The 11394-nt window shown below is 41.0% G+C and overlaps 1 long non-coding RNA gene across 2 annotated transcripts; it reads left to right on the plus strand.

The window, feature by feature from the left end:
• The first annotated feature begins 3591 nt into the window (after positions 1-3591).
• Positions 3592-10819, plus strand: LOC148002099 (uncharacterized). 2 transcript variants are annotated; one of them, XR_015634514.1, is made up of 6 exons: positions 3644-3745; positions 4548-4865; positions 6293-6376; positions 7792-7958; positions 8900-9009; positions 10273-10819. It is a non-coding gene; the product is annotated as an uncharacterized LOC148002099 (long non-coding RNA). The 2 variants fall into 2 exon arrangements; XR_015634513.1 differs by lacking the exon at positions 4548-4865 and having other exon boundaries at positions 3592-3745.
• The last annotated feature ends 575 nt before the right edge of the window (positions 10820-11394 follow it).

Here is an 11394-nt window from a genome sequence, read left to right on the forward strand (position 1 = left end):
CAAAATTAGAATGGCTACTCCAGCTTGTTTCTTGGAACCATTTGTTTGGAAACATTTTTCTAGCCTTTTACTCTAATGTAGTATCTGTTTTTGAGGTGCATTTCCTTATTCAGGGAAATGTTGAGTCCAGTTTACCTATCTAGTCAGATGGTCTATGTCTTTTGATTGGGGAATTGAGTCCGTTGATGTTAAGTGATATTAAGGAATTGTGATTGTTGCTTCCTCTTATTTTTGTTGTTAGAGGTGGAATTATGTTTGTGTGGCTCTCTTCCTTTGGGTTTGTTGAAAGAAGATTGATTTCTTGCTATTTCTAGGGTGTAGTTTCCCTCCTTTTGTTGGAGTTTCCATCTATTATCATTTGTAGGTCTGTATTTGTAGAAAGATATTGTGTGAATTTAGTTTTGTCATGGAATATCTTTTCCAATTATGGTAATTGAGAGTTTTGTTAAATATAGTAGCCTGGGCTGGCTTTTGTGTTTTCTTATGGTCTGTATGACATCTCTCCAGGATCTTATAACTCTCATAGTCTCTGTTCAGAAGTCTGGAGTAATTCTGATAGATCTGCCTTTATATGTTACTTGACCTTTTCCCCTTACTGCTTTTCATATTCTTTCATTGTTTTGTATTTGGTGTTTTGACTGTTATGTGATGTGAGAAATTTCTTTTCTGGTACAATCTATTTGATGCTCTGTAGGTTTCTTGTGTGTTCTTAAGCATCTATTTTCTATTGGATATTTTATTTATTTACATTTCAAATGTTATCTCCTTTCTTGGTTCCTCTCTCCCATCTCCGCTGCCTCTGCTTCTCTGAGAATGCCGCCCTTCCCACACACCCACTTCCACCTAACACTCTGGTATTATCCTACTCTGGGGAAACAAGACAGCATCTCTTTCTTTAGTTTAGGGATGTTTTCTTCTATACTTTTATTTGAAGATATTTACTGGCACTTTATTTTGAAAAATCTTTGCTATCTTCTGTACCTATTATCCTTAGGTTTGGTCTTCTCATTGTGTCTTGGATTTCCTGGATGTTCTGGGTTAGGAACTTTTTGAATTTTGCATTTTCTTTAACTATTGTGTCAATGTTTTCTATGGTACATTGTGCCCCTGAGATTCTTTCTTCTGTCAATTATATTCTGTTGGTGATGCTTGTGTCTATGACTTCTGATCTCTTTCATAGGTTTTCTATCTCTGGGGTTGTCTCCCTCATGACGTCTTTATTGTTTGTATTTCCATTTTTTTAGAACCTGAATTGTTATTTTTTTGATACCTTCACCTGTTTGATTGTTTTCCTATAATTCTTTAAGAGTTTTTTGTGTTCTCTCTTTAAGGCTTCTATGTGTTTATATATGTTCTGTATTTCTTTAAGGGAGTTATGCTTGTCCTTTTTAAAGTCCTCTATCATTATCACAAGATGCGATTTTTAAACCCACATCTTGCTTTTCCTGTGTTTTCAGTTAGTCACGACTGGTTGTGGTGGTGGACAGGACCTGTGTTCTGATGATGTCACGTATCCTTTGTTTCTGTTGCTTTGGTTATTACCTTTGCCTCTTGCCATCTGGTTATCTCTCTTATTAGTTGATCTTCTCTCTGACTGGCGGCTGTCCCTCCTGTTGTCCTGTGACCCTATGATCTTAAGAGTGAGAGTGCTCCTGGTAGACCAGCTCTCTACTGATAGGATTTGGTTATAGGGTTCGGTGAGACAGCTTTAGCCATGGGCGAATATGAAGCCTGGAAGGATCCTGTTCCCAGCTACTCCTCGGTTTCTGTGTCCTGTGTACTTCCGGTGGGTCCCTCTTGGACAGTTATTTGAGCAAAAGTGGTGGTCTCACCTGTGGGCTTAGGAGTGAGAGCACTCCTGGGAGACCAGCTCTCTCGGTACAGAATTTAGATATGGAGGGCTGTGGGATAACCTTAGCTCTTGACACTGATGGAAACCAGAAGGATCCTGTCCATAATCTTAAATTTTTAAATTACTTTAAACATGGGAATTTGAAGGAAAGAAAACTTTGGATGGTTTCAATGAGGTTTTGTGCAGTCCAGGCTGTGAAAAAGGAATGAATATCAAGAAAGAACAGAAGTACTGGAAGTCGGCAGCAGACCACATATCATCAGCATCTGTTCACTGTCTCTGAATCTCTGTAGTGCCAGTCCAGGAAGGAGGCAGTTTAAGGTGCACAGAGCTCACAGTCACTAAAAGAAAGGAAACACAAATCTTAAAATGCACACTCAGAAGTTAGCAGAGAGAAATTTCGAGAAAATAAAAACAAACAACAAACCTAAATGCACCCCCCACATGAAAAATGTCAATGTGCTCTTGGGTATGCCAGTTTCTTTCCCTGAGTACATTTCTATTTTTCTACTTTTGTTCATTCATTTCCTCACTCATTCATTGTGGGTGTGTTCGTCTCTCTCTCTCTCTCTCTCTCTCTCTCTCTCTCTCTCTCTCTCTCTCTCTCTCTCTCCCTGTGTATGTGTATGCACATGCCACTGTGAGTGTGTGAAGGTCAGCAGATGACTCTTTAGAGTTGATTCTCTCCCTTCTATTACAAAAATCTCTTACTCAGGTCACGCATGACAGTAAGGCTTTACTCCCTGATCAATCTCCTTCAACCATTATATTGCTTTAAAAAGCCATCAAATTTGAATTCATACTGCCTTGATCTGAAGTGTTTCTCTGCATCAAAGCAAAGGAACAGATTTCACATTAGTTGAATCCCTAAAAGTTGAAAGAAAATCCGTAGGCTGCTATCAGTGACTACAGGGGGCTGTACTCATCTCTAAATTCTAAGTTATTTTCACCAGAAATATTAAACAAAAGTAAATGTTGATGGTTCAGTTCCAAGAGTCAATCACTAGGCATTACCACGAATAAGAAGATCAGCAACACAAGGCAGGGATCCTAGAGTTGAGATTGGGTTTCCAGAGAAGGAACTTGCTGATCTTCACCATATGTTCAGGACACATAACAAAACAGTCTTATTTTGAAAGTTGAATCTTTCTGTTTTGACTTTCCTATGTTTTGTCAAGAAGAGTGTGGGATACATGGATATGAGGCCTGAGGTTGATATTGGGTATCATACTTGACTTCTATTCCACTTATTCCTTGAGGCAAGGCCACTCAATCAAGCCCAGAAGTCATCAAGATGGCTCGTCTTTCTAGCCAGTGTGCTCTAAGATTTCACTGCCTCCAGTTTCCAAGGTTATGGTTAAATATGGGCTTCCATCTCCATACAAAAGACATTAAAATAAACATGCGGTTCAATGGAAATAATTACATTTATAGGAGTGTGCAAATTGTCCATCCATAAGTTGATAGGCGCTTCAGTAGGTTCCATTTCTGAGTTACTGTAAGTCCTGCAGCAATGAGCATGCGTGAATACAAACCTCTGTAGTAGGCTCCAGAGAACCTGATGCAGTTCCCAAGAATACGATGGCTGCATTGAGAGATTCTCTGCTAAAAGCATCAAAGAGATTGATCATAACAATGGACCAAAACTCTCTACCCTGGGCTTCTAAACTTTCTGCTCTCCCCCGGAAACCAGGGACTAGTCTATGTCATCTATGTTAAATCTTCAGACTCCTTACCGTAGCTCATGTGGTGACTGTCACCACTTCTCTTTTACTCTTCCTGGTTGAGTGTAGGTTTGAGGAGTACAAAAAGGTTTTGGCAAAGAGAAACTGTGCTCCCCAAATTCTACACACTTGTGGACAGCAGTGAAGAAGAGCATTTGCAACAAAGAAAGTAAGAAATATCTGTGTTTCTTGGGTGAAACTAAGCTAAGACTCAGGGAGCTTAGGGTTGAATGAGAGGGGTAGATCAGGAATCAGCATTTTTAGGCTCTAAATAATGCTCTAACCATCCAATGAATGATCTTGTAAACAGAATCAGTAGCTTGTATAAAAGCTTTGGAGCAGCTCTTTTTTTAATCTCTAAAAGGATAAAGATACTGAGAAGGGAACAGATGAGGTAGTCCTTAATCCTGGGAAAAGAGAGACTGCAATAGGAAATATTCAGTTTCTAGAAAGATTAGGGCTGCCAGTCTATTTCTAGTGTCAGGGGAATGGAGGATGTGAAATTGGAAACTGGCTCAGAAGGAGATGAACACTTGAGATCTTGACTCCTGGACACTAGAAAGGTAGACCCTGGAAACCAGAGTCCTGAGTCCTAAGAAAATTGATTCTGAAAATCCACAATCCTGAAACCTGAGAAGGGTGAACTATTAGTCTTTAGATTCTTGCTTTTCAAAAGATGAAAGCCAGGGTTAGGATTTTTTGCTCCTAATGAGGATGAGGTTTAATAATTGATTTCTGGGTTTTAGAGAGGGGGAAAATGAGTCTATCCTCCTGTTCTTGGGATGTGTTAGGTGAGGTGAGTACTGGGAATCAGGAATCCTCAGTTTTGTGGGGGCAAGGATGGGTATAGAATGCCCGAGACTTTAAGTAGAGCTGGGGTCTGAGTGTTGATTCTGTGGACATGGCTTCTGAAAACTGAACTCCTGGTTCTTGGTGTAGTCAGGACTGACATCTTTCCTATTGGGTTCCAGGGAGTTGAAAACCAGCAGATTGAAATGCAGGATCCTGAGATAGCTGAGGCTGGAAAGAGACTTCTGATGCTTCTTTAGTGGATTATGGACAGGACAATTGAAGCAGTAGTAGAATGATGACTATCTGTATATCTGCGTTCAGAAGGGGAAAGAAGACACTAGGCTATCCCTGGTTAAGAGGGTGGTAGGAAACTTGGCCTGATGGACCACTCAATTATCTTTCCTCAACCTGTCTGGACCGTAAGCTATTCATCACTGTGCTGAAGCTCATCTCCATTGTGCTCTTGGCTGCTCTCATCATAGCAGTCATTGTCAAAGGTCAGAAACCTTCAATGTTAGAGCTTCCTGCTCTAGTCTCCTAGCACGTGGGTGGAGTTGATACTGAAGCTGGGACTGTGGTCTTACATGTCTTCTGGGAAGTAGCCAAGGGTTCTCTCAGAAAGAAGTAGTTTTAGTGGAATGGTCTGACTCCTTTTACCCTTGTGGTCATACTTCCCTGCGCATCAGGATTCCTCATGATCAAATGAGACACATTCAAGTAAGATTCTGGGATTTGGACATGATGTTCCTATGAACCCAGTACATGGTAGTTAGATCCTAGTTTGCCCTGCCTTTACAATTTATTTGTGAATTCCATACATGAATAAAATGTTTTGATCAATTCTAATATCTCCTCCCTGTCTTCAAGTTCCTCCCCTCTTCTCCACCACTACTTTTCCCTCCCAGTTTCAAGAACTACTTCATGTTTATTATCCACTGAATACTCTTAGTGTTCTCTATGTACATGGATTGAAGACCATTTTCTGGAGCATGGGTAGTCTCTTGGGGCAAAAAACCCCAATGACCCTCTTTCCCTCCCGACTTCCATATCTTTTTTCCTCCCTCCCTTTCTCCCTCCTACTCTACCTCCCCCAGAAGCTTTAAGTTGCTAACTGTTACAGAGCTACAGTTGAGGCTTCCTGTGCCCATTCTCCACCTTTGTTGTGATTCTGACTAGCTTGAGTTTCTGTGGGTTTGAACTGCAGTCACAACACTGTGAGTTCCTATGAACAACATGTCGGAATCTCAATTTGAATCACAACTTACTACAAAAAGAAGCTTCCATAAGAAAGATTGCAAACTTGTGGTGACCTAAAAGTTGTATCTCACACAATGAACTAATCAGACTTAACACCTGTCTCTCAACCTGTCTTTCTCTGTCTTTTTCTCTCTCTGTATCTCTCCAGCTCTCTGTCTCTATTTCTCTCTCTTTCTTTCTCTGTCTCTGTGTGAGAGAGTTAAGAAGCATCTGCATGTGGCTTACCAGCCTCCTGTGTTATGATGTCCAGCTTCTGTATGATCTTTTGCAAACATGCTATGCTGAACAAATCATGTCATATGAAACTTCATGTGCCTCCCTGAAAGTATAAGAGGTTCAGGTATTTCTCTTGTTTGGAGGAACATCTCGGAAGGCTCCTGTGGCCAAGCACTACCATCCTGTCATGGTACCTAGCTCTCTGATTTTTATGGGAAGCTCTATTCAAGGTGTTAAGGGGAAACCTCTCCTGCTTTAAGCTCCCATTTTATTGTTTTACTTATTCCTCTGTTTTCTTTTGAAGGCTCTCTGAACTAGAGGCATGTTCATAGTCTTGAAGCCATTTTAATAAAGCTAACCCCTCAAGGATGATTATGTGTCACATCCTTTCCTGAACTCTCCTCATAGATTTATCAGCACTTATTATTTTCATTTTCTTTTCTTTTCATAGGCACCGAGTTCCTTACATCCCAAGATCATGATCAGGAAAAGCAAAACATTCACCAGAAACTGGGCCAGTGGAAGGTTGGACTAAGTAAGTTAACAGAAAATGGATCTCCAAGAGCATGGAAAGGTTTCCACATGGGATGAAGCGACTGCAGAGACTGGTTCTCTAGTCACTCAATTTCTACCCCTGTTGAATGGGAACACCGAGGAACATGAAAGATCTAAGTAACTAGACAAAATAGGCCTTGCCCACAGTCCCTTAGTTTCTAAATCTGTTGAATGGGAGCTAGGATAAATATTTAAAATGGTACCTCCTGGATTCATAGGGCCATGCACACGGAAGACACTCATTTAAACAAGACTTCTAATGTCTGTTTGAACATTTAAAATTTCTCCTATTCTATGTATATGGGAGAGCTGTCCAAGATCCCCTGGGTTATCTTGGAGGGAAAAGACTCAGGAAGTTAAGAGGGGAATGGCTGTGACTGAGGAGGTAGATCAGTGAATAAAGTGCTAACCAAACAAGCTTGGGGACCAGAGTTTGGATCCACCACATCACATAGAATTTGAGCAGAGCCACACAGGCCTTAACACAGCAGTGGTGGGGTCCAGGCATAGCCCAGGGCTCACTTGCTAGTCTAGTCAAAACAGGGAGTCCTGTGTTCAGAAAGAGCAAGTCTCAAAAGTAAAAATAAACATGAAAAAGTTAGAGATAAAGGCATAGAGAGAAAGAGAGACAGATGAGACAGAGACAGAGAGAGGCAGAGACAGAAGCCAGGCTATACTGAATGGCAGCAAGGATCTAGATCAAACTGATAAAACTGCATGAAGAAGTTGACAGGGATGTGTGATAGGGCAGTTCTTACAGGAATCTGAAGAGAATGAGTGGGGTGTATTTGATCAAAAGATATTGAGTGTGTACAGACATTCAGTTTAAACCATTATGGATTCAAAGTAGAGTGATGATGCATACGTAGGAGTGTTCGGAAGAAGGAACTTGAAGTAAGAAATGTTCTAATTGAAATATAATCTCAAAAATGAACAAGCCAACAAGATATTGTCTGCAGAGAACAAATAATCAAAATTAAATAAGGATATATTTCTAATTAGAAATTTTAGTTAAAATATAATTATATAAATGCCCTCCTACCCTCTGTCTACACTCCCATTCTACGCACCCACAACTCTCTGAAATTTGTAACCTTTTAAATTTCATTTTTGTTGTCTCTTATACAGAAGCATTTTTAAAAAATAATGACAGTGATTGATGAAAATCTTCAATATCCACTCTATGCTCTACTTGCACATACACAGAACAGTGCACAAACACATGTGCATATGCATGAACAACACACATCCAAGCAAAATATCGGGAGAACGTACGGGAATGGTTCCCCTTGTGAAGTTTCAAGGAAGGAAAAGGATGTAATCTCAAGGATTTGAAAGTCTAAACTGATGCAGGTACATTGATAACTGTGTATGTACATCTAACTCACTCCACAGACTCCCTGTGCCTCTCTTGCCCCTGGCTGTACTTACAAGGGTACTGGAAGCTCGACAGTGGAAACTGTTACTTCTTCTCCAAATATAAAAAGAACTGGGTGGAATCTGTCAAGGCCTGCACGTACATGGGGGCACAACCAGTGGTCATAAAAAGTAATGAGGAGCAGGTATGTTGAGCTGGGCTTTTCTATTCTATGGTCGTGATTCTAGTTAGATGGGATCCTTCTTACAAATTATTTTTACTATACTTGAATAGGTGAGAATTGTACATTCAGATAAATACAAAGTGGTACCATGGATATATGAATTAAGGAATAATTAATATGTAGGAATCTTTTGGAGTGCTGAACAGAGTTTAACAAGCATTTACATTCGTATTCAATGCCCTGATTTGGGGCTCCAGGATGTCTTGATGGGTAAAAGTGCTCGCTGTGAAGCACAGGGATCTGGGATCCACACAATAAAAACAGAGTTAATTGTTAGAAGTTGGCCCCTGACCTACACACACACACACACACACACACACACACACACACACACACAGAGACACACACACACTCACACACCCCTTGGCATCTACACCCACACATGAATTTTATTATTCTGAAGAGAGAAATCCTGAAGAAATGTTCAAAACCTATGAATCACCAGACTCTTGTAAGTTTGGGAAGCTGGCAGAAAGTTTCTCATATTATTATTTTAGTTGAAAAGCATAAGAGGAACAGATGGGCTAGAAGCTTAAAATTAACATCTGTCAAGTCATACCACACACTGCTCCTAAATTCTGAGTCCTCAAGGGAGCTGTGTGACACCTGGCCTGATCTTTTAATGTCTAGGTCTGCATGTGTATATGAGTGTAAGTGTAAAGATGTGTAAGTGTGTGTGTGTGTGTGTGTGTGTAGAGGTGTGTGTGCATGTGTGTGTGTTTGTGAGTGTGTGTGTGTGTGTGTGTGTGTGTGTAGTGATCCTATATAAACACAAGTGTGCATTCATTGTTGCAGTAGAATCCTGGGATCTGACTGCAAGCAAGAATTCTATATCTAGATAATGGTATAAAATGTGAAAATGATAGCAGAAATCCAGCATGACTCCCTTCTGCCCCTTCCAGAGAGTCCTCCAAGGGACTTCTAAGAAGAAAGGCAATTCCTGGATGGGTCTGTCATACAATAAGAAGGAAAGAAAATGGCAGTGGGTGGATGGCTCTCCGCTAGAATCTAGGTAATACAGTTTGTTGTGGGTGGCTCCATGATGCAGGAAGGAGTTGTGGTTTGTACATTCTCCTTGGAGCCCTAGGCATGAGCGTCTGCTTGTTGGAATGTTATTAGATGAATTCTGATATGATTTTGCAATGCTATCATGTGATCTGAGGGAGGACATTACAACATGGTAGATATTGCAGGAATTTCTTCTCCCTGAGGGAGGTGTGAATGGGATGGCTGCAATGACATGTGAGGACCTGATGGTCCTTCCTACATCCTCCTATAAAGAAATGGGAATTGTCCACAAACCCAATGGACATGGACTTTGCAAGAAGACCTAGATATTCCAATGAAAATGGTGTTGTTTTTTCTGAGGGATGTATTTTGCATGGTATTCATAGAGAATCTGAAACACAGGATCATGCTTGCCTTCAAAATACAATTTGTCCATAATAAAGATCCATTTTATCATGAGAGCTGCAAAAGAATTGCTCCATACCATGGAGGACTTGAAAATAGACAGGTGGGAGGATCAAGGCCAGTGTTTTTCTTTTGATGTGTATGGAAAGAAATATATAAGATTGTATACCAGGGTAATTTGGAATGTCAGTGGAATCTTAAATGCCATAGTTTCCCATTTTCAGTAAAAGTCATGCTTAGTGGTCATTCAAAAATCACACATGAGTGGCACTCACCTGGTTCTTGCCTGTCTAGGCAATCTTTATTCATATTAAGGTTAGCAAGTTACAGAGAAGCTAGCAATTGACTGAGACCATTTATCAGGGACAATGGGCAGAGGAATTTAAAGCCCCAGAATATTTGTCATACAAGGCTTTGTGCTCTGAATCAATAGGATGGAAAGTTTTGGGAGGAGGCTGTACTAAACATTGGAAAAATGGTATCTTGATGAAGGACTAAGCCAGTGAAAAATAATCGGGGACAGAGAAATGTAGAAAGGACGATAAAAACGACTTCTTTCCTTTAAATATTTGTGGCAGTTGTTTGTTTTGTTTTGTTTTGCCTTCTGTCTAGTCCACCACCTGAATCTCCAAAACCTAAGACAAAACTGCCTCAATTTCACAGTACGAGTCTGTGAATTCTGTATTATAGAATATTGGTTTCTCATAGAAATATCTTAGGCGTGCTGTCAGGGTCTGAGTGAAGTATGGCCTCCATATGCACATGAGACAGAGAAGGAATAATCCCAGTGCCAGAAGTTAGAAAAGGTTGACAACACAGGGATGGGAAAGAAGCTCATGTTCTTTGGGGTTTTCAATTTCAGGACCTATTGGCCTGTAGGGGAACCCAAGATGCGAGGAAATAAAGTTTGTGCAATATTCACAGATTACGGATGGAATGCCCTCCCATGTTCCCGTGAGTCACTCCGGATCTGCAAGAAGCCTGCACTGCCCTGCCCTAAGTGAATACTGTTCCCCTCCATGGTCTCCATACAGGGCTCTTCATCATCTAGCTGAATTTTAGTTCATTTTGTTTTTCTGTGGCACTTGGGTCTCAAAATTCCATCTGAGTTCTATATTTCCAGACACCTTGTCTTTACACACTCGGTCCACTCCTGTGTCCTCTCCTGGGTCAATAATTTACATTGGGTGGGGTCAGGATTTTGCCATGTTCTGAGCTTTCTCCCAGGATTAAATTCTGGGTTGCTTATCACTCCCCTCACTTGCTGTTCTCACTCTTCCTCCTGAGTGTGGAAGGAAGTGTGACCAGCCATCCTCCTGCATCTGTTGTCATGCTGTTACTTCCTCCAGCTGTTGCTATGCCTACACCAAGACCAAGATCATCAGCCAAAATAAATGGTTTCACCCATATTCTGCTTTCTGTCTGGTCATTTTATCATAGTAACAGAAAAGTATTTCAATCAAATCTACTGCATAAGAAGTGGAGTTGGTACAGAGGTATCAGGTGTGTTGAACCTATGGATCCTGGAACAGACCGGTCTATCGGCATCTATCTTGGAGAACTCATATTTCCAAATGTTTTTATTAGAAGAGGGAGGTACAAAGAGAGCATGAGCAGTAAGCCTGTCTCTCTCTTTTTTTTTTTATTAACTTAAGTATTTCTTATATACATTTCGAGTGTTATTCCCTTTCCCGGTTTCCGGGCAAACATCCCCCTAATCCCTCCCCCTCCGCTTTTATATGGGTGTCCCCCTCCCCACCCTCCCCCCATTGCCGCCCTCCCCCCACCAGTCTAGTTCACTGGGGGTTCAGTCTTAGCAGGACCCAGGGCTTCCCCTTACACTGGTGCTCTTACTAGGATATTCATTGCTACCTATGAGGTCAGAGTCCAGGGTCAGTCCATGTATAGTCCTTAGGTAGTGGCTTAGTCCCTGGAAGCTCTGGTTGCTTGACATTGTTGTACATATGGGGTCTCGAGCCCCTTC

The sequence above is a fragment of the Rattus norvegicus genome, chromosome 12, assembly GCF_021556685.1.
Source record: "Rattus norvegicus strain SHRSP/BbbUtx chromosome 12, alternate assembly SHRSP_T2T, whole genome shotgun sequence".
Classification (NCBI taxonomy): Eukaryota; Metazoa; Chordata; class Mammalia; order Rodentia; family Muridae; genus Rattus; species Rattus norvegicus.